A 19355-nucleotide genomic window follows, 5' to 3' on the forward strand; every position below is an offset into this window, starting at 1 on the left:
ACAGTTAATGTCTGGATAACATGCTGGCCATTCTATTCGAGCTATTTTGTTATCCTGAATGTAGTCATACAAGATGTGCACGATGGGGGCGCGAATTGTCGTTCATGAAGACGAATGCCTCGCCAATATGCCGCCCATATGGTTGCACTATCGGTCGGAGGATGGTATTCATGTATCGTACAGCCGTTACAGCGACTTCCATGACCACCAGCGGCGTACGTCTGTTCCACATAATGCCACCCCAAAACAGCAGGGAACCTCCACCTTACTGTACTCGCTGGACAGTGTGTCTAAGGCGTTCACTCTGACAAGGTTGCCTCCAAACACGTCTCCGGCGATTGTCTGGTTGAAGGCATATGCGACACTCATCGGTGAAGATCACGTAACGCCAATTATGAGCGTCGGCCGTTGTGGCTGAGCGGTTCTAGGCGCTTCAGTTCGGATCCGCACAGCTACTACGGTCGCAGGTTCGAATTTTGACTCGAGCATGGATGTGTGTGATGTCCTTAGGTTAGTTAGGTTTAAGTAGTTCTAAGTCTAGGGGACTGATGACCTCGGACGTTAAGTCCCATAGTGCTCAGAGCCATCTGAATCAATCCTGAGAAGTCCATTCGGCATGTTCTTGGGGCCATGTGTGCCGCACTTCATGCAAAGACGGACCTCGCCATGGACGTCGAGAGGGAAGCTGCGCATCATGCAGCCTATTGCGCACACTTTGAGTCGTAAAACGACGTCCTATGGCTGCACGAAAAGCATTAATCAACATCGTGACGTTGCTGTCAGGGTTCCTCCGAGCCACGTTAAATCAGTAAGTGGCTCGAAACAGCATATCCAGACACTCCGGGATGATGATGGCATTGAAACAGAGGATGACAAGCGTAAAGCTGAAATACTAAACACCTTTTTCCAAAGCTGTTTCACAGAGGAAGACCGCACTGCAGTTCCTTCTCTAAATCCTCGCACAAACGAAAAAATGGCTGACATCGAAATAAATGTCCAAGGAATAGAAAAGCAACTGGAATCACTCAACAGAGGAAAGTCCACTGGACCTGACGGGATACCAATTCGATTCTACACAGAGTACGCGAAAGAACTTGCCCCCCTTCTAACAGCCGTGTACCGCAAGTCTCTAGAGGAACGGAAGGTTCCAAATGATTGGAAAAGAGCACAGGTAGTCCCAGTCTTCAAGAAGGGTCGTCGAGCAGATGCGCAAAACTATAGACCTATATCTCTGACATCGATCTGTTGTAGAATTTTAGAACATGTTTTTTGCTCGAATATCATGTCGTTTTTGGAAACTCAGAATCTACTATGTAGGAATCAACATGGATTCCGGAAACAGCGATCGTGTGAGACCCAACTCGCTTTATTTGTTCATGAGACCCAGAAAATATTAGATACAGGCTCCCAGGTAGATGCTATTTTTCTTGACTTCCGGAAGGCGTTCGATACAGTTCCGCACTGTCGCCTGATAAACAAAGTAAGAGCCTACGGAATATCAGACCAGCTGTGTGGCTGGATTGAAGAGTTTTTAGCAAACAGAACGCAGCATGTTGTTATCAACGGAGAGACGTCTACAGACGTTAAAGTAACCTCTGGTGTGCCACAGGGGAGTGTTATGGGACCATTGCTTTTCACAATATATATAAATGACCTAGTAGATAGTGTCGGAAGTTCCATGCGGCTTTTCGCGGATGATGCTGTAGTATACAGAGAAGTTGCAGCATTAGAAAATTGTAGCGAAATGCAGGAAGATCTGCAGCGGATAGGCACTTGGTGCAGGGAGTGGCAACTGACCCTTAACATAGACAAATGTAATGTATTGCGAATACATAGAAAGAAGGATCCTTTATTGTATGATTATATGATAGCGGAACAAACACTGGTAGCAGTTACTTCTGTAAAATATATGGGAGTATGCGTGCGGAACGATTTGAAGTGGAATGATCATATAAAATTAATTGTTGGTAAGGCGGGTACCAGGTTGAGATTCATTGGGAGAGTCCTTAGAAAATGTAGTCCATCAACAAAGGAGGTGGCTTACAAAACACTCGTTCGACCTATACTTGAGTATTGCTCATCAGTGTGGGATCCGTACCAGATCGGGTTGACGGAGGAGATAGAGAAGATTCAAAGAAGAGCGGCGCGTTTCGTCACAGGGTTATTTGGTAACCGTGATAGCGTTACGCAGATGTTTAACAAACTCAAGTGGCGGACTCTGCAAGAGAGGCGCTCTGCTTCGCGGTGTAGCTTGCTCGCCAGGTTTCGAGAGGGTGCGTTTCTGGATGAGGTATCGAATATATTGCTTCCCCCTACTTATACCTCCCGAGGAGATCACGAATGTAAAATTAGAGAGATTAGAGCGCGCACAGAGGCTTTCAGACAGTCGTTCTTCCCGCGAACCATACGCGACTGGAACAGGAAAGGGAGGTAATGACAGTGGCACGTAAAGTGCCCTCCGCCACACACCGTTGGGTGGCTTGCGGAGTATAAATGTAGATGTAGATGTAGCCACAATCCGTAGGTTGCAGTCGTCCACTGCAGTAGTAGCCCTTGAGCGGCCTGAGCGAGGCATATCATCGACAGTTCCTGTCTCTCTTTATCTCCTCCATGTCTGAACAACATCGCTTTGGTTCACTCAGAGACGCCTGGACACTTCCCTTGTTGAGAGCCCTTCCTGGCACTAAGTAACAATGCGGACGCGATCGAATTGGGGTATTGATCGTCTCGGCATGGTTGAACTACAGACAACACGAGCCGTGTACCTCCTTCCTTGTGGAATGACTGGAACTGATCTGCTGTCTGACCCCCTCCGTCTAATAGGCGCTTCTCATGCATGGTTGTTTACATCTTTGGGCGGGTTTAGTGACATCTCTGAACAGTCAAAGGGACTGTGTCTGTGAAACAATATCCACAGTCAACGTCTATCTTCATGAGTTCTGGGAACCGGGGTGATGCAAAACTTTTTTTAATGTGTGTATACCCCACGAAGCCTAGTCAAATTATTTAATCTTCGCAAGTACTAAGAGAATGAATGCTACTCAATTTAGATAGACTAGTAAATTTTCGGACAGTCATCTTATTATGTCATTTGAAGAGGAACGGATTTTTGTGGCTATATATTTGATTTAGTCTCCAAAATGTATTAATTTGCCCTGTTTGCCTTTTACAGCTTTAAAAGTAAATTAGTGGTGTTATGACTCCCTTCAACCCCATCCCCTACCTTCCATAACTGTCACTGTCTACCAGTCAGTTATTCCTACTCTCCACAAGCCATTTTCCTCCGTGTGGTGGAGGCTTTCTGGAACCATTTTCATTATTCCCCTCCCCCTCTACTTCCCTATCCCATTCCCAAATGGTACGTGGTAAAAACAGACTGGCGGAGAACCTCAATATGAGCTCTAATTTCCGTGCTTTTAGTGTCATATTTTGCGAGACGTGTGTTGGAGGAAATAATATGTTGCCCTACTTCACTTGGTACGCTACCCGGAATTTTAACGTTAAACCTTTTTTTTAATGCAAATACATAGCATGTCTTACAGCGGGTGGCGCAGGTGAATATCCTTATTTGTCTCGTGCTTACTGAGCAATCTTGCAACGAAACCCTCGCTCTTCGTTTTAGGTTCCCCATCTCACCCATTAATCAATTTTGGTAAATTGTTTGAACAACGAGCAGCATTCAAGAATAACTGATCGAACGAGTGTTTTGTTAGCTAATTCTTACATTTCCTTAGGATTCTACCTCTGGATCACAGCCTGACATCTCCTTTTCGTACAACTAGTTTTTGTGTCATAATTCCTCTTTAGGTCGATCTTGCGGCTAACGCTTTTGTTTGTCGCGGTCTATCGCAAGTGGCGTAATCGAACAGTAACAACTCTGAAACTTCCTGGCAGATTAAAACTGTGTGCCCGACCGAGACTCGAACTCGGGACCTTTGCCTTTCGCGGGCAAGTGCTCTACCATCTGAGCTACCGAAGCACGACTCATGCCCTTTACTTCTGCTAGTATCTCGTCTCCTGCCTTCCAAACTTGTAAAGCTGTGAGTACCGGGCGTGAGTCGTGCTTCGGTAGACCAGATGGTAGAGCACTTGCCCGTGAAAGGCAAAGGTCCCGAGTTCGAGTCTCGGTCGGGCACACAGTTTTAATCTGCCAGGAAGTTTCATATCAGCGCACACTCCGCTGCAGCGTGAAAATCTCATTCTAGTAACAACTCTCTCCGGCTATTTAGGCACACTATGCTGGATTTATTTACGTTCAGAATCTATAGGAAGTCCTTGCTCCAAGAATCGATCCTCTGTATGTCTTCCTGCCTTTCGCTATGGTCTTCTGGTGTTGCAAGCGTCCTATAGGCAACAGGATAGTCCATGAGCAGCATAACGTATCTCCCGACAGTATCCATTACATCATCGTTTGTAACCGTGCTGTAAGCCTCCGTTGCGGCTAGGCCGTAATGGTTCATCGTGTTAATAATGGCATGTTGCGTTCAGTCTCCAAGGAAGTCTTGGAGTCATCTCTGACGATGTTCCATGTTTTTACGTAACATCGCATTCTCTTTCCGCATGGTAACATGTTCATTTTTTTCAGATTTTCTTACTAATACATGGCTACGTTTGTCTCTGAGTGAACTCCTGATTTTTATCGAAGGTGATAAAACACGCAGATGTTATGTATCTTATGCAGTATCAATATTTTTAATCGTACTTGTAAGATGTCTTGACGCAGATATTAGGTCGACAATACTTCATAAGTATTCATATCACACAGCTTCAGTGGATGTATTAAATAAAAAATGACATCTGTCCAATGCAAAAGTGAACGAAAACACATTTTGGTAATTAATTCGAAGTACCTGTGTTTTGCGTAAACAGGATGAAACTCTTCCTGCAGTAAAACTGGGAAAGTGCCTAATGTACATACTACCGAACATCGAAAACCATTCAGAAAGCGCGCATGTATGGCTGTTGTAAAGATACACGTATTACCATCACCACAAAATTCTAATAAACCAAATTTTATTTGTTTGCGTAGGCTATATATGCAAGTAACGAGAGCATCTATATGAATGTAGACACTTACATTACCTAGCGGCAGCAGTAAGAGTTAACAGGAAATTACACGCTGAAATGCCCGGTGTTGTACGGTGCTACCGCTTTTTAGTCATCAGTCTTCTGGCTTGTTTGATGTGGCCCACCATGAGTTTGTCAACTGTGCCAACCTCATTATCTCAGAGCAGCAATTATAGCGTACGACCTCAATTATCTACTGGGTGTATTCCCATCTCTGTCTTCCTCTACAGTTTTTACCTTGTACAGCAGCCTCTAGTATCATGGAAGTTGTACCTCGATGTCTTCACAGATGTCCAATAGTCTTGTCCCTTCTTCTTTTCAGAGTTTTCGGTATATTCCTTTCCTCACTGAGATTGCGCTGAACATTCTTAATCTTTATCTTGTCATTCCACTATCACATCGCAGATGCTTCGATTCTATTCTGTTCCGGTTTTCCTAAAGTGCGTGTTTCATTGCCATACAATGCTATACTCCAAACGTACATTCTCATAAATTTCTTCCTCAAATTAAGGGATATGTTTGATATTACTAGATTCTCTTGGCCAGGAATGCCCTTTTTTCCAGTCTACTTTTCCGTCCATCAGGGGCTATATTTCTGCCTAGGCAGTGAATTCCTTAACTTTGTCTAATTTGTGATCTCCAATTCTTATGTTAAGTTTCTCGCTGTTCTCATTTCTGCTACTTCTCATTACTTTCATCCTTCTTCGATTTGCTTTCAATCCACATTCTGTACTCATTAGGCTGTTCATTCCATTCAGCATATCCTGTAGTTCTTCTTCACTTTCACTCATGATAGTGTGGTGTCACCGCCAGACACCACACTTGCTAGGTGGTAGCCTTTAAATCGGCCGCGGTCCGCTAGTATACGACGGACCCGCGTGTCGCCACTGTCAGTGATTGCAGACCGAGCGCCGCCACACGGCAGGTCTAGAGACACTTCCTAGCACTCGCCCCAATTGTACAGCCGACTTTGCTAGCGATGGTTAACTGACAAATTACGCTCTCATTTGCCGAGACGATAGTTAGCATAGCCTTCAGCTACGTCATTTGCTACGACCTAGCAAGGCGCCATTATCATTTGCTATTTATCTTGTGATGCATGTACCGTCAGACCGATGTTCACCAATTATGGAGTAAAGTTAAGTATTCCAGCAGCAACGTACGTCATTGGCTATATTAATTACCTTGTCCTGTTCCAGACCTCACGCCAGCCTGCAAGGGCTTAACGCGTGTCTTTCGGCTACCAATCATAGTGGCTTTGCTGTCTTGCCAAGTCACAACAGATAGCACTGTCATCAGCGAATCTCATCAGTAAATCCTTTCATCCTGAACTTTAATTCCATTCTTGAATGTTTCTTTTATTTCCGCCATTGCTTCTTCGACGCATAAATTGAACGCCTGGGGCGAAATACTACATCCCTGTCCTGCACCCTCTTCAATTCGGGCACTTAGATCTTGGCCTTCCAGTTCCATTCTTCCCACTGGGTCTCGTACATATTGTATTTTACCCGTCTCGCTCTATAGCTTCTCTTTTTCCCTCAGAATATCGAATATCTTGCACCATTTTACATTGTCGAACGATCTTTCTGGGTCTACAATTCCTATGAATGGGTCTTGATTTTCTTAAGTCTTGTCCCCACTATCAACCGAAATATCAGAACGTCCTCTCTTTTACCTTTACCCTCATAAAGCCAAACTCTTCGTTATCTAACAGATCATCAATTTCCTTTTCAATTCCTCTATATATTATTCTTGTCAATAAATTTGATGCATTAACTCTTTAGCTAATTGTGCGACAATTATCAAACTTGTCAGTTCTTGCAATCTTTGGAATTGTGTGGATGATGTTTTCGTGAAAGTATGATGATATACCACCAATCTAAACTCCAACAAGATTGTTGCCACTTCACCCCCCCCCCCCATCACCACCACCCCAATGGAGGCCTTCATTATAATCTTTCCACCTATCCGCTCTCTCCGCTACATTTAGCAGTGGAATTCTCATTGTGTTCATTATGTTACCGCCCTTGCTTCTTTTAATTTCGACGACGATCGTTTTGACTTCTCTATGTGCTGCGTCGGTTCTTCCGAGAATCACTTCTTTTTTTATTTCTTCATATTTTTCATGCAGCCACTTCGCTTTAACTTCCCTGCACTTCTTATTTATTTCATTCCTAAGTGACCTGTATTTCTGCATTCCTGAATTTCCCTGCAAATTTTTCTGTGATTGCCCTTTTTAGAGATGTTCATTTCTCTTCTACTGAACTGCCTACTGAGTTACTCATTATAGCAGTAGCTACAGCCTTAGAGAACTTCAAGGGTGTACTTCCATTCCTTAGTGTTTCCGTATCCGACTTTTTTACACATTGATTCTCCCTGACTAGTCTCTTAAAAGGCAGCCTACTTTTCATCATTACTAAATTGCGATCTAAGTCTATTCGGCTCCTGCTCCTTACAATCCAACATCTGATTTCGAAATGTTTGCCTGATCATGATGTCATGTAATTGGGATTTCCCCGTGTCTCCCGGCGTTTTCCAAGTGTACCCCCTCCTCTTCCTCGGAATTATCAAACACAGTATTCGCTATTGGTTGCTGAATTTTTTTTTTACAGAATGGCAATGTACGTCAGTTAGGGGAAGAGCCGATAGACAAAGAACGGGCTACCTTTTCGCGAGTCGTCTTTGTGGAGTCGTGAAGACTGCTTGTCGCAGAGCAGATACGCATTCAGCCTCTAATTTACTGTAAACAGTGTGTCTAAGGAGGAATTGTCAGTATTCAGGGGCGTGACAGGAACGACCATTCGCAGTGAAAAGAAAAATCGAGGGAAATGGTCTCTAAAATGCATTCTTTAAGAGCCATGAGCACTTCTTCATCTTAGATCGGGTGCGACACATCTCTTTTACTGAACAGGTGTTCGTAGCTCGTATAGTATGCATTTTAGGAACCTTGTTTATGAGACGATATTTTTCTTGTTTTGGTCCAGACTACCTCCTCCAAATCAAATGGTTCAAATGGTTCTGAGCACTATGGGACTTAACATCTGTGGTCATCAGTCCCCTAGAACTTAGAACTACTTAAACCTAACTAACCTAAGGACACCACACACATCCATGCCTGAGGCAGGATTCGAACCTGCGACCGTAGCAGTCGCGCGGTTCCGGACTGCGCGCCTAGAACCGCGAGACCACCGCGGCCGGCTACCTCCTCCAAAAATATGCAAAACAAAGACCTTTCAGTAGAAGAGATTTGTTTCAAAATATCGAAATTGAAGAAGTGCTCATAACTCTTAAGACACGCATTTCGGAGCACATGTTTACTGGGCATGGTTTTCTTCGAATAATCGTTCTTTTCATATCCGTCAATACTGACTATTCCTCCAGGAACACTCTGCATAGAGTGCAGCTGCTGAGTCGCCGATGATATCACAGCAGTACGCCGTCATCATGGAGTGTCTTAGCTAAATTTCTACAGGTATTTCCTCGCCAGCCAACGTAATGATGAAATGGACATCGCAACTTGGCTTGGGTCGTTGGTTAGCTAGCGAGAATAAGGAAACAGCTGATTAATTGCAATACCAACTGTTGGATAGTAACTTAATGCAGCAGTTAACATTATATGGCATCTACAGGAGAGGCACAAAACTGCTCACTGATATGACTACGAATCTTAAATGTTTTTGTCACTAGTGTTGGGCATACAGTGAATACGTTCGCAGGACGCTAGTATGCGAAGTCAAGTTTAGTTTTGTAAAGCCAAGCTCTCTCGGACTGTGCTGTTTTATTTGAGTAATTATTGGATTAGCTAATGCACTTGGTTTTACGTGTTTCCTTCAGTAAGTACTGAGTGTATACCGACTGCGCGTTCCATGTATCAAAGTCTGTTCATATTGCACTATCGTAAAAGTAGAAGCTGGTACCAGATAAATTAACATACTCAGTATTCGACAAATGCAGTTTATATCAATAATAAGCAGTTTTGTGTGCTAAAGTGCTATGAGCTGTGAAAGAGACCACAAAACTGACTCCGAAAGGCAACAAGCTGAATTCATCATTATGCAGTAGACGCACTGTGGTGATGTAATTCCAGTGAAAACAGTTTCTTTCGATACATGCGACGATGTTAAAATGTTAACTACGGAAAGTTTACGTTTCAGTGACACATTAACTCTTGTTACTCACGTTAATTCCTGTAAAGTGACCTGGTTAAAACCGCCATTTGTAAAGTGAAGTGTTGCCCACACAAATACTCAAATGACCAGCCACCGCACTGCACGCTGCATCCTTTGTGTAGTGTAGTTCAGCCATATATATTTACTTACTGCGTATTTTTTGTCTAATCGTTCTATATTATTGTGTGTGCTACGTGTTAAAATCATTTGTTGGCTCTGAGCACTATGGGACGTAACATCTGTGGCCATCAGTCCCCTAGAACTTAGAACTACTTAAACCTAACTAACCTAAGGACATCACACACATCCATGCCCGAGGCAGGATTCGAACCTGCGATCGTAGCAGTCGCGCGGTGCCGGACTGAGCGCCTTAACCGCAAAATCATTTGTTAATGTTTATGCTGATTGTCCGAATTGCTCTAGTTAATTTGTCCCATTTGTAGGTTTATTCTCAGTCCTCAACCATCTTGAAGTTAGAATGAAATTGCGATTACAGCTAGCTACCCATCCTCTCATCAGAACGTAATGACAACGTATTATTTTAAGTCCAGCAGCTCACATAATATTATCGTTAGGTTAAAAAAATGGTTCAAATGGCTCTGAGCACTATGGGACTTAACATCTATCGTCATCAGTCCCCTAGAACTTAGAACTACTTCAACCTAACTAACCTAAGGACATCACACAACACCCAGTCATCACGAGGCAGAGAAAATCCCTGACCCCGCCGGGAATCGAACCCGGGAACCCGGGCGTGGGAAGCGAGAACGCTATGAGGTATATAGTGCAAAACATTATCGAACAGCTACTACAGGTTATCGTTACTGTTTCAATCCGATGAGTCACCCTTGAATGAGTGTCACTCCTAACAAGGAAAGGACAAGTTAACTGAAACGATGTGGTAGCATTATAGTGTGTGTGTGTGTGTGTGTGTGTGTGTGTGTGTGTGTGTGATACAGTGAAATAACAGTATGTATCGTTACTGTTGCAGATTGGAGCACTCGCCAATGCACACGAACTAAGCAGTCAACTTTGCCTGTGATACAGCCAGAACAACACGGTAAGCTTCCAATGTGGTAACTTTTTCCTCACATTCGGCTATTTGAAGGATCACAGGTGAAACTTCTGATAACAATTAACTCCTCTAGTTTAGTAGCTAGTGCTAGAGTTAGGCCGTAGCACATCATATCATCATAGCCAGTCTTGTGACTGAAGTCACAAAAATATCAAAATATGAAACTAGTTAAATGTATGTGAGTATTTCAGGACATATATCCTCGGTTGTCTTACTGAGATGGCGCTGAAAGGGACATGCATCACTACGAAAGACATATTGTTTGTACACCTTAAGCTGCAATTTAATTGCAATGTATTTACCGCTATGTAAAATTCACCTCGTTAGTTGGTGAACACTATACAGCAGGCTTTTACTTTCCATTATTTCGATTTCAACAGAGTCCGAAGCAACTACAAATAGCCTGAATGTTGCCATTATATCACAATGGCTGCCAGTGGATGAATGTACAGTAATGGCAACAAAACAAATTGAAGTTTTCTTTAACCGACTGCAGCCAGTGTTGTAAACTATCTAATACTTCCATTATGCAGATCCTCCCTAAATAATCTGGAGGTGATCCTATATATTGGCTGAAATCGGTTGTTTCAATAAAATTTCCAGCGTAGCTGCGTAATGAAATATTTAGAAATTCCTGAAGTTCGTTGCTGTTAGTTTACAATTCGACGTGAGAAAGAAAGGTACAATGTCTGGTTAACTTTTCGCCAGAAGCAGTGTCGTGGTGACACATACGCTGGATAAGAAACGGCCGGCCACTGTATGGGGTGGTGAATGCTATTGAACGGTCTCAGAGTACACTCACGCCTGAGAAATTGACGGAGAGAAAGGGAGAGAGAGGGAGAGAGAGAGAGAGAGAGAGAGCTCCGGTAATGTGATCTTAGTCATCGTGGTGACACTAGACCACAGGATGAGTATGTCACTGCATCTGATCACTGTCAGATCGTAGATGCCTGAATCACGAGACATTTCATATCCGACATCCTGTGAACACTCGGTTTCATATGCGCCACTGTGCTTCGTAGTCACTCCGACTGAGAAAAAAGCGCCACCGCCAAAATTAGCAGGCAAGGACAGTTGATGATAGAGGTCCTGTATGTTGTGTGAATGTAAAAGTAACAACAAATTTAGGCTTACGATAGGGATGCATTACGTCTCTGTTACTTTTAATGTTTGTGTTCATTCTATGTTGAGACAACTTCTAAAGAAACTAGAGTCTTAGGCCCATGACTTAACCAACGAAGTTATCTGATGACAGCAATCTTTGTTGATGATCATCTTCTTGCAGTCGACGGCAAGGACACACTTTAACTCTTTTAAAGAACAGGACCCAGACCCACGCAAAACCGTAATAAACGACCAGAATACAGAGAAAGTTACAGAGTTCATCTTCTTGGTAAATAGCACCTCCTTCACAAACGAAAAGATACACAGAAAAAATTTAAGTTATTCAATTATATCAATGGAACCATATATACGATTCTGAATTAAAAGGCGAGGAAAGAGAGCCTAATTAAGTTCTACAAAACAATGTAAGTCTGCAGGCTTTCGTGGCCGTTGTCACTGAAGTTGAAATCTTCTGGGTTATAAGGCCGCGCCATATTTCTTCTAAAATGATCGAAGTTTCGACCCCTCTGCTGGGATCTTCCTCAAGATCTTCCGGTGTCCACTGCTGCTAGAACACTGTCAGAGACGAGGGACGCGTCCTATTATAAAGGGGAGTTTTCCCGCATTCGTGCTGGAGAAGTGGTAGTATTGGTAAAAATTCTTATGGCTACCATTGCTGGGTCATAGGCTAATATTCCGGCACTGATGCAGAAGAATGGGCGTTGTTGGCGAAACCCATGCGGATACTATTGGTGGCCCGTTGTCACTGGATAGAAAGGCACTATTTCACAATTACGCTTGAGAAGGGTTATTGGTTGAAATTCCTCCTACTACTATTGGTTGGCCGTCATCATTGGCTAGATTCGAAACGGACAGAGCAAGAGTGGAGGAATGTTTACCCAAAATACTATTGTCCGCCGAGGTGACTTGCAGCACGTTGTTTGTCACTCGCAAACCGCGGCCGCATGTTCGCTTCCTCGATGCCGGGAAGCCACGATGCCGGAAACCTATAGCCGTCCTCTCTACTGAAATTACATGCATTCTGGGAAGTTTCAACCGCTTCTCTGACCTTTCTTCCATAATTGTTTGTTTTCTTAGCCAGCACACTACTTTATTAAAATCGAAGTAACAGCCACATTTCTCATGATGCTCCGCTATTGCCGATTTTGCACTCTGCCGCAGGTGCCGTTTGTGTTCCGTAATGCGTTCTGTAACACTTCTTCCCGTTTCGCATAAATACACTTTGCCGCAGCCACATGTCACTTGATAGGCGCCTGCATTGTGGAGGCAATTGTGTGGCATCTACTTTCCGTCGAAAGAAATCTTTTATTTTGCTTTGACCAAAGGAAGATGTTTGAATATCATTTTTCTTTAGAAGTTTGCTTATGCGGTCTGTGACCCCAGAAACGAACGGTAACCTAACGGAGTGAGAAGGCGGTTTTTCGTCATTCTTACTAGCATTATTAATATTCCGCCTGTAACCTCCCGCTCACTTATCGACCTTAATGACCGTGAAAAATTAAACCGCGTGTACCTAATGGAAGTTTGGGAAAAGCAATCGTCACCGAAGTTAATTTGTCGGTAAAGAGGGAGGAAAGGGTTACATCTAAATAAAAGGAAAAATGCAAATGAAACTGGTGGAAATTAATTTTGAAAAGGGGTAATGTTTAAAAATAAAGTAAATGTGCGGCCGTTACGTTAACAATTAACTAGCGGTAATTAGATATTTGAGATTTGGGGGAAATTACTACAGTAACTGAAAAAGAAAGATTATTACACATATAATTAGCACTAGAATCGTGGCAACTGAAGGTTGACACGTGTAATGTGAAAACTGAAAGTTTGTCAGAAGTAATAAATTTCGCTACACTCTGACTTAATTTAGCAAAAGAATTAATAAAACAGGAAAATCGAAAGTTAATTTAGTGACTGAAGTTAATAGTGAGCTTTCTTTCTGAAGCACATCGAAATTCAGTCAAATACGGTTAGTCTTGGACTACCTCAACAATCATTTCAAAAGCTACTTGAATCTACGCAATTTAGAAATAAGGGATTTAACTTTGAACTTGAATTAAATGATTCTGAACAATTAACAATAGTAAAATTTAGTACGTACCAAGCTGAGCTGCAGTCACAGGTAAGCTAAAATACGGTAACAAAACTCGCACTCTTAATTTGTGCTTGTGTAATCTGAATATTGTAGCCAGTTATGAATAACTTAACTGAACTTTGAAATTAAAGCAGTGAAATAGGATAATGTTACTTTAATGCTGGCGTTTGAATTTCAACGACACTAGGGTTCATTCCGGAAAAGGAAGGGACCCTGCTTGGTAATGCAATTGGGACAATGAGCAACAAGGGTTCATGCTACGTTGCTGTAATTTTGTGATTTGAACAGTTCTAAAAGCTGAGGTCTGCCATACAGTTCTAAAACTTTACGTGCGTCCAGTCTTCCTTGTCGGTTGATTGAAGGTTTGAAGCCGTCGATCGAGGAGGTGCCGACAGTCACTCATTGTCGGCCGTCGCTGTTGCAGAAGCTGGATGTTGGCGCGCCTTCTTCTCGACACGGTCACCAGACGAAACGGGCTCTTGATGTGCGCTAGTTAATGTTTCCCGTGCGCGACACCATGTCAGAAACTATCATCGCAAGTCCAGCGCAATTACATGCTGCCAAACTCCGAAAGCGCGGCAACTCGCGGGAGCGTCACACAACACACCTGCTCAACCGCACTACTCCAGCCAGACTCTCTCTCTCTGCCCGCGCTCCACGCGACCGAGTTAACACTACCAAAGATACTAAACACTTTGGTTCTCCACACGACCTATCGATGTATTCGTTCCCTAGGCAAGACCCAGCGTAAAAATACAAATAATATTTACAAAACAACCAATTACACATCGACATATATATATATATATATATATATATATATATATATATATACAAATAGTAAAATAATTACAATATATAAAGAGACAGAAATGTCATATCTTGAGGTAACAAAACAAGGAAAAAAATTATAGTACAATAGATGGAAATAGGAGGATATGCATTTCCGGCGTTACACGCCAAAAAGCCCTGTCGATTGAATAACTATCATCGCCATTTGCCTTCAATGTCCTCTTTAAAAAATTCAACTCCGATTCCAAGTTGTCGTCATGGCTGATACGGAAGGCACTTGAAGAAAGAGTGTTTCTTGCTTCTGGGCTGAGTGGTGGTGCGAAGTGGCATCTAAAAAATACCTGTTAGTGTTAGTCGGCTTTCTGTACACTCTGTCACCTATTGTGTTATCAGATCATCTGTATACGAATAGTATCCACAGGAGTTTAGCCAACAACGCCCCTTCTTCTGCATCAGTGCGGGAATATTAACCTATGACTATGACCGAGCAATGGTAGCCATAAGAATTTTAACTAATACTACCACTTCTCCAGCACGACTGCTGGAAAACTCCCATTTATAAGAGGACGCCACACTCGTCTCTGACGTTGTTCCAGCAGCAGTGGACACCAGTAGATCCTGAGGAAGATTTTAGCAGAGGGGTCGAAACGTCGATCATTTTAGAGGAAATATGACTCGGCCTAATAACCCAGAAGATTTTAACTTCAATACTATCGATAGTTTATGAGAGCCGACCGGTGTGGCCGTGCGGTTCTAGGCGCTTCAGTCTGGAACAGGTTTGAATCCTGCCTCGGGCATGGATGTGTGTGACGTCCTTAGGTTAGTTAGGTTTACGTAGTTCTAAGTTCTAGGGGACTGATGACCACAGATGTTAAGTCCCATAGTGCTCAGAGCCATCTGAACCAGTTTATGAGAGTGAGGTTTGGACGATAATATCTGAAAATAAACGGAGGACTAGCTGTGAAAATGAGTTCTTTAAAAACAGATGACTATAGACTACCGGGCATGATAAGGAGTACAACAGTCAGGCAAGAACTAAGGCTTAAAAACGTAAATGAACATACCAAGGCGTACAGAAATAAACTGAGAGATCACGTCACAAGAACGAATGAAAATGGAATACCCAAATGCCTATCACCTGAGAAGAGGAAGAAGAAGAAGAAGAAGGGGAGGAAGGAAAAGAAGACAGTATGAGGCGGGATCGTCAATTATCGCGAGTTATAACAGCGGATAGGCTAGCTACAGTGCAGCAAACCGCTAGACAAGCCAGTTCAGGACAAGGACAATTGGTGAGTAATCACACCGTTACTTTCCAGAACTGCCCCACGCTATGTTGTTACAGAAGTAACCAAGTCAAGGGACTGCTCTGTTCTGTACGGTGGGGTATCCAGTTTTCTGTACGGTGAACATACTTGGCAAGCCAATAAACAGTGCGTGACGGAGACTACTTCGAAGGAATGTTAGCTGCTTTTTTACTACTTCATCCACATATTGAGGGACTTACATCTTTATGTGCGCCCTAATCTCATATTATTCTCAAGATCCCTGCGCGACATATGCAATGGTGGCAGCAGAACTGTCGCAGTCTTACTGATATACCGGTTCTCTAACTTCGCCCAAGAATGTGTCCATCTAAGTTCTCCGACTTCTCTGACTTCTCTATGGGCTATTCCCAACAGTTTCAACATGACAAATCTGTGTGTTCCCTGCCCTCTCTATATTACGGATTTTGCGTATTCATTTTTTGCTTTAGATTAAGCTCTACATATAATTAAACGATACGAGATTGTTCACATATTTTCCACTAGTCATGTAATCGAATACTGTTTGCTTGTTATGAACATTGTCTCTCTCTCTCTCTGACACACATACACACACACACGCACACACACACACATGTAGGGTGGTCCATTGTTAGTAACCGGGCCAAATATCTCACGAAATAAGCCTCAAACGAAAAAAGTACAAAGAACGAAACTCGTCTAGCTTGAAGGGGGAAACCAGATCGCGCTATGGTTGGCCCGCTAGATGGCGCTGCCACAGGTCAAACGGATATCAACTGCGTTTTTTAAAGTAGGAACCCCGATTTTTTAATACATATTCGTGTAGTACGTAAAGAAATATGAATGTTTTAGTTGGACCACGTTTTTCACTTTGTGATAGATGGCGCTGTAATAGTCGCAAACGAATAAGTACGTGGTATTACGTAACATTCCGCCAGTGCGGACGGAATTTTGCTTCGTGATACATTACCTGTGTTAAAATGGACTGTTTACCAATTTCGGAAAAGGTCGATATCGTGTTGATGTATGGCTATTGTGATCAAAGTGCCAAACGGGTGCATGCTATGTGTGCTGCTCGGTATTTAATAAATAAAAGAAAATATTGCTATTGGCTGACTACATCACGTATCCTACGCTAGAAGATCCGCTGTCATCGGCTGGCGAGATCACGTGACGAGCTATTAGTGGCTACAAAAGCACATTGTAATCTTGATTTCAATGCTTCGGTAAGTAACATGCGGTGTTTGGTGGAATTTAAATTTACACTTTCGTAATACGAAAATACGCAGTATACATGTTGCTGCACACCAAAGACCTTTCCACTTTTTTTTTTTTTTTAGTGAGTTTGGTTTTGTAAAGGTCTGGGAAGTTTTATGCCCATGTATAAAACCAAAACCATTCAAAGTATTGGCAAGTTCTACACTTCCGAAGAAAATTATACGGTCACATAACACGGAAAAAGTGTATTTTCACCTGGGAGAAAGTGTAATTTTAACCTGGAAATCCGGGAAAAATCCGGGAATTTTTTTCTTGTCTGCGTATACACCCTGTAGAATATTGCTCAAGTGTGTGGGACCCGTACCAGATAGGACCAACAGGGAATATTGACTGTATACATAGAAGGGCAGCATGAATGGTTGCAGGCTTGTCTAATCCGTGGAAGAGATACTGAAGGAACTGAACAGGAAGTTTCTTGAAGATGACGTAAACTTTCCCGAGAACGTCTGTTTACAAAGTTTCAAGAACTGGCTTTAAGTGATTATGCTAGGGATATACCACAGCCCCTTATGTATCGCTCGTACAGGGATCGTGAGGATAAGATTAGAATCATTACTTCAAGTACAAAGGCATTCAGACAGTCATTCTTCTCGCGCACCATACGTGAATGGAACAGGAAGAAAGCCGCATAAGTGATATAATGGAACTTACCCGGTGACATGCACCTCACGGTGGTTTGCAGAGTATAGATGTAGATGTAGATATATCGATGAATAACGGGAAACCCCATTCATTAAAAATGTAAATTTTGGCAGCATCTACATACATTTCCTTGACACTGTTCAACGACAACACTTTACTACAGACAGTATCATCGTCAGCAACCACTGTGATGGTGCTCGTTATCCTACGTGAGAAATCGTTAGGCATACTAGTGGTCCTCCTACGAATTCCTGTGGCAAACACGATACTCTCGTGGGGTCCCATCATCGGAGAGGAGGTGGCGATATTGCTATATAGGTGCCGCTAATCAATTTGCACGATTACAGATATACTTCGAATCAAGAGTAATTCGGTGTAGAACTATGACTAGATCGAAGGTTATTTCTTGCTTGCAATCAACAATAGAGGAAAAAATGCAGCTCAGCTGTGGTTCAGCTCCCTGAAGACAGAAACTCTTCGTTGTACTCACCAACCACGGACAGTTCTCAAATAACGAGAAGTTAAATTGAAAGGACTGATAGATGTGAGACAGTAACCTTAACATCGTAACGCTGGTCTTTGCTGCTCAGCCGGGGCACGTAATAGCCTGATTACGTGGTGCTGTTACCGCAACTGTGTGTTCCACTAATTGACACTGCGTAACACCAGGCACTTGTCAGGACGCAGCAGTAACTTCTGCGGTCCGTGGCCGTGTACGGAAGTGGAAATCTTAACTCAGATGCCTTCCCGTGTACGCAGGTACACACATCAGTTGAACAAACGCAAAATCAGGACTCGTCGGACAACATTACAAGCCTCCACTGAGCCGCGGTCGAGTTGCTGTGTTATTTGACACATTGTAGACGTGCCTGTTTTAACAGGCGCTGTGAGCAGTAGCTTCCGCAGAGTATCAGACTTAGTGTCCACATTAATGCAGGTTTCTTCGCACTGTTCGCTTGGGAACAGGTTGAGATGGACATGCATTTACTGACTACTGAGGTTCCTGTCGGGTTGCAAAACGGTTGTCAGCGACAAGGGATGGTACTGAAATCCGGTAACAGTCGGTTAGAAATTGTTTTCACCCGTTGTTCTTATACTTCGGTTAGTTCATTGCTATAACTAGCGTTAGCAGTGCAACGTGGCGTGAACATCTAGCAGCAATTATACACCGTATACAGCGCTCCGAAGCGACCAGTGTGCTCTATTGAGGAGGCGACTATTTTGTGAATGAACTAGTGTACACTTCCAGAACTCCATAAAGATGTTTGTGAACGATGCTGTAGTACATCATAAAACACCATGAAATGACGTACCTAGGAGACATGGAGAAATTATCCGGGTGGGACAAAAATCGGCATCTGTGATGTACATGTACGGAAAAACGAATGATTAAAATTTCAGAAAATTTGGAAGACCTACAAAGATAAAGAGCTTCACAAAGTGAGCATGTCAGTACTGTGCTTGGTTGGCTCTGAGCACTAAGGGACTCAACTTCTGTGGTCATCAGTCCCCTAGAACTTAGAACTACTTAAACCTAACTAACCTAAGGACAGCACACACATCCATGCCCGGGGCAGGATTCGAAACTGCGACCGTAGCAGTCGCACGGTTCCGGACTGAGGTACTGTGCTGATCAACCCCTGGTATTGTGTCCGCCAGATCGTCTAATATAGGGTGCCTAGGAAGCTGTGAGACGCCCTACTAAACCCGCAGGACAGGACAGGTAGTTTAAGTTGTGGAAAGTGGACGAAATAAGTGGTTGTCAGTTACACTAGAACATACAACCTTTTATTTGATCAAACATTACAAGAACCAAGAAAAATTAAAAAATAACA

General features: G+C 43.0%; 1 long non-coding RNA gene across 1 annotated transcript in view; it reads left to right on the forward strand.

Annotated features, from left to right (window-relative positions):
- The window catches only part of LOC126176959 (uncharacterized), a 633583-nt gene that overhangs the window by 397974 nt on the left and 216254 nt on the right, over window positions 1-19355 (forward strand). Inside the window, exon 3 of the long non-coding RNA XR_007535715.1 lies at window positions 10228-10296. This is a non-coding gene — a long non-coding RNA (uncharacterized LOC126176959). The remainder of the gene's footprint in view (window positions 1-10227; window positions 10297-19355) is intronic.

This window comes from Schistocerca cancellata, chromosome 3 (genome assembly GCF_023864275.1).
Source record: "Schistocerca cancellata isolate TAMUIC-IGC-003103 chromosome 3, iqSchCanc2.1, whole genome shotgun sequence".
NCBI lineage: Eukaryota > Metazoa > Arthropoda > Insecta > Orthoptera > Acrididae > Schistocerca > Schistocerca cancellata.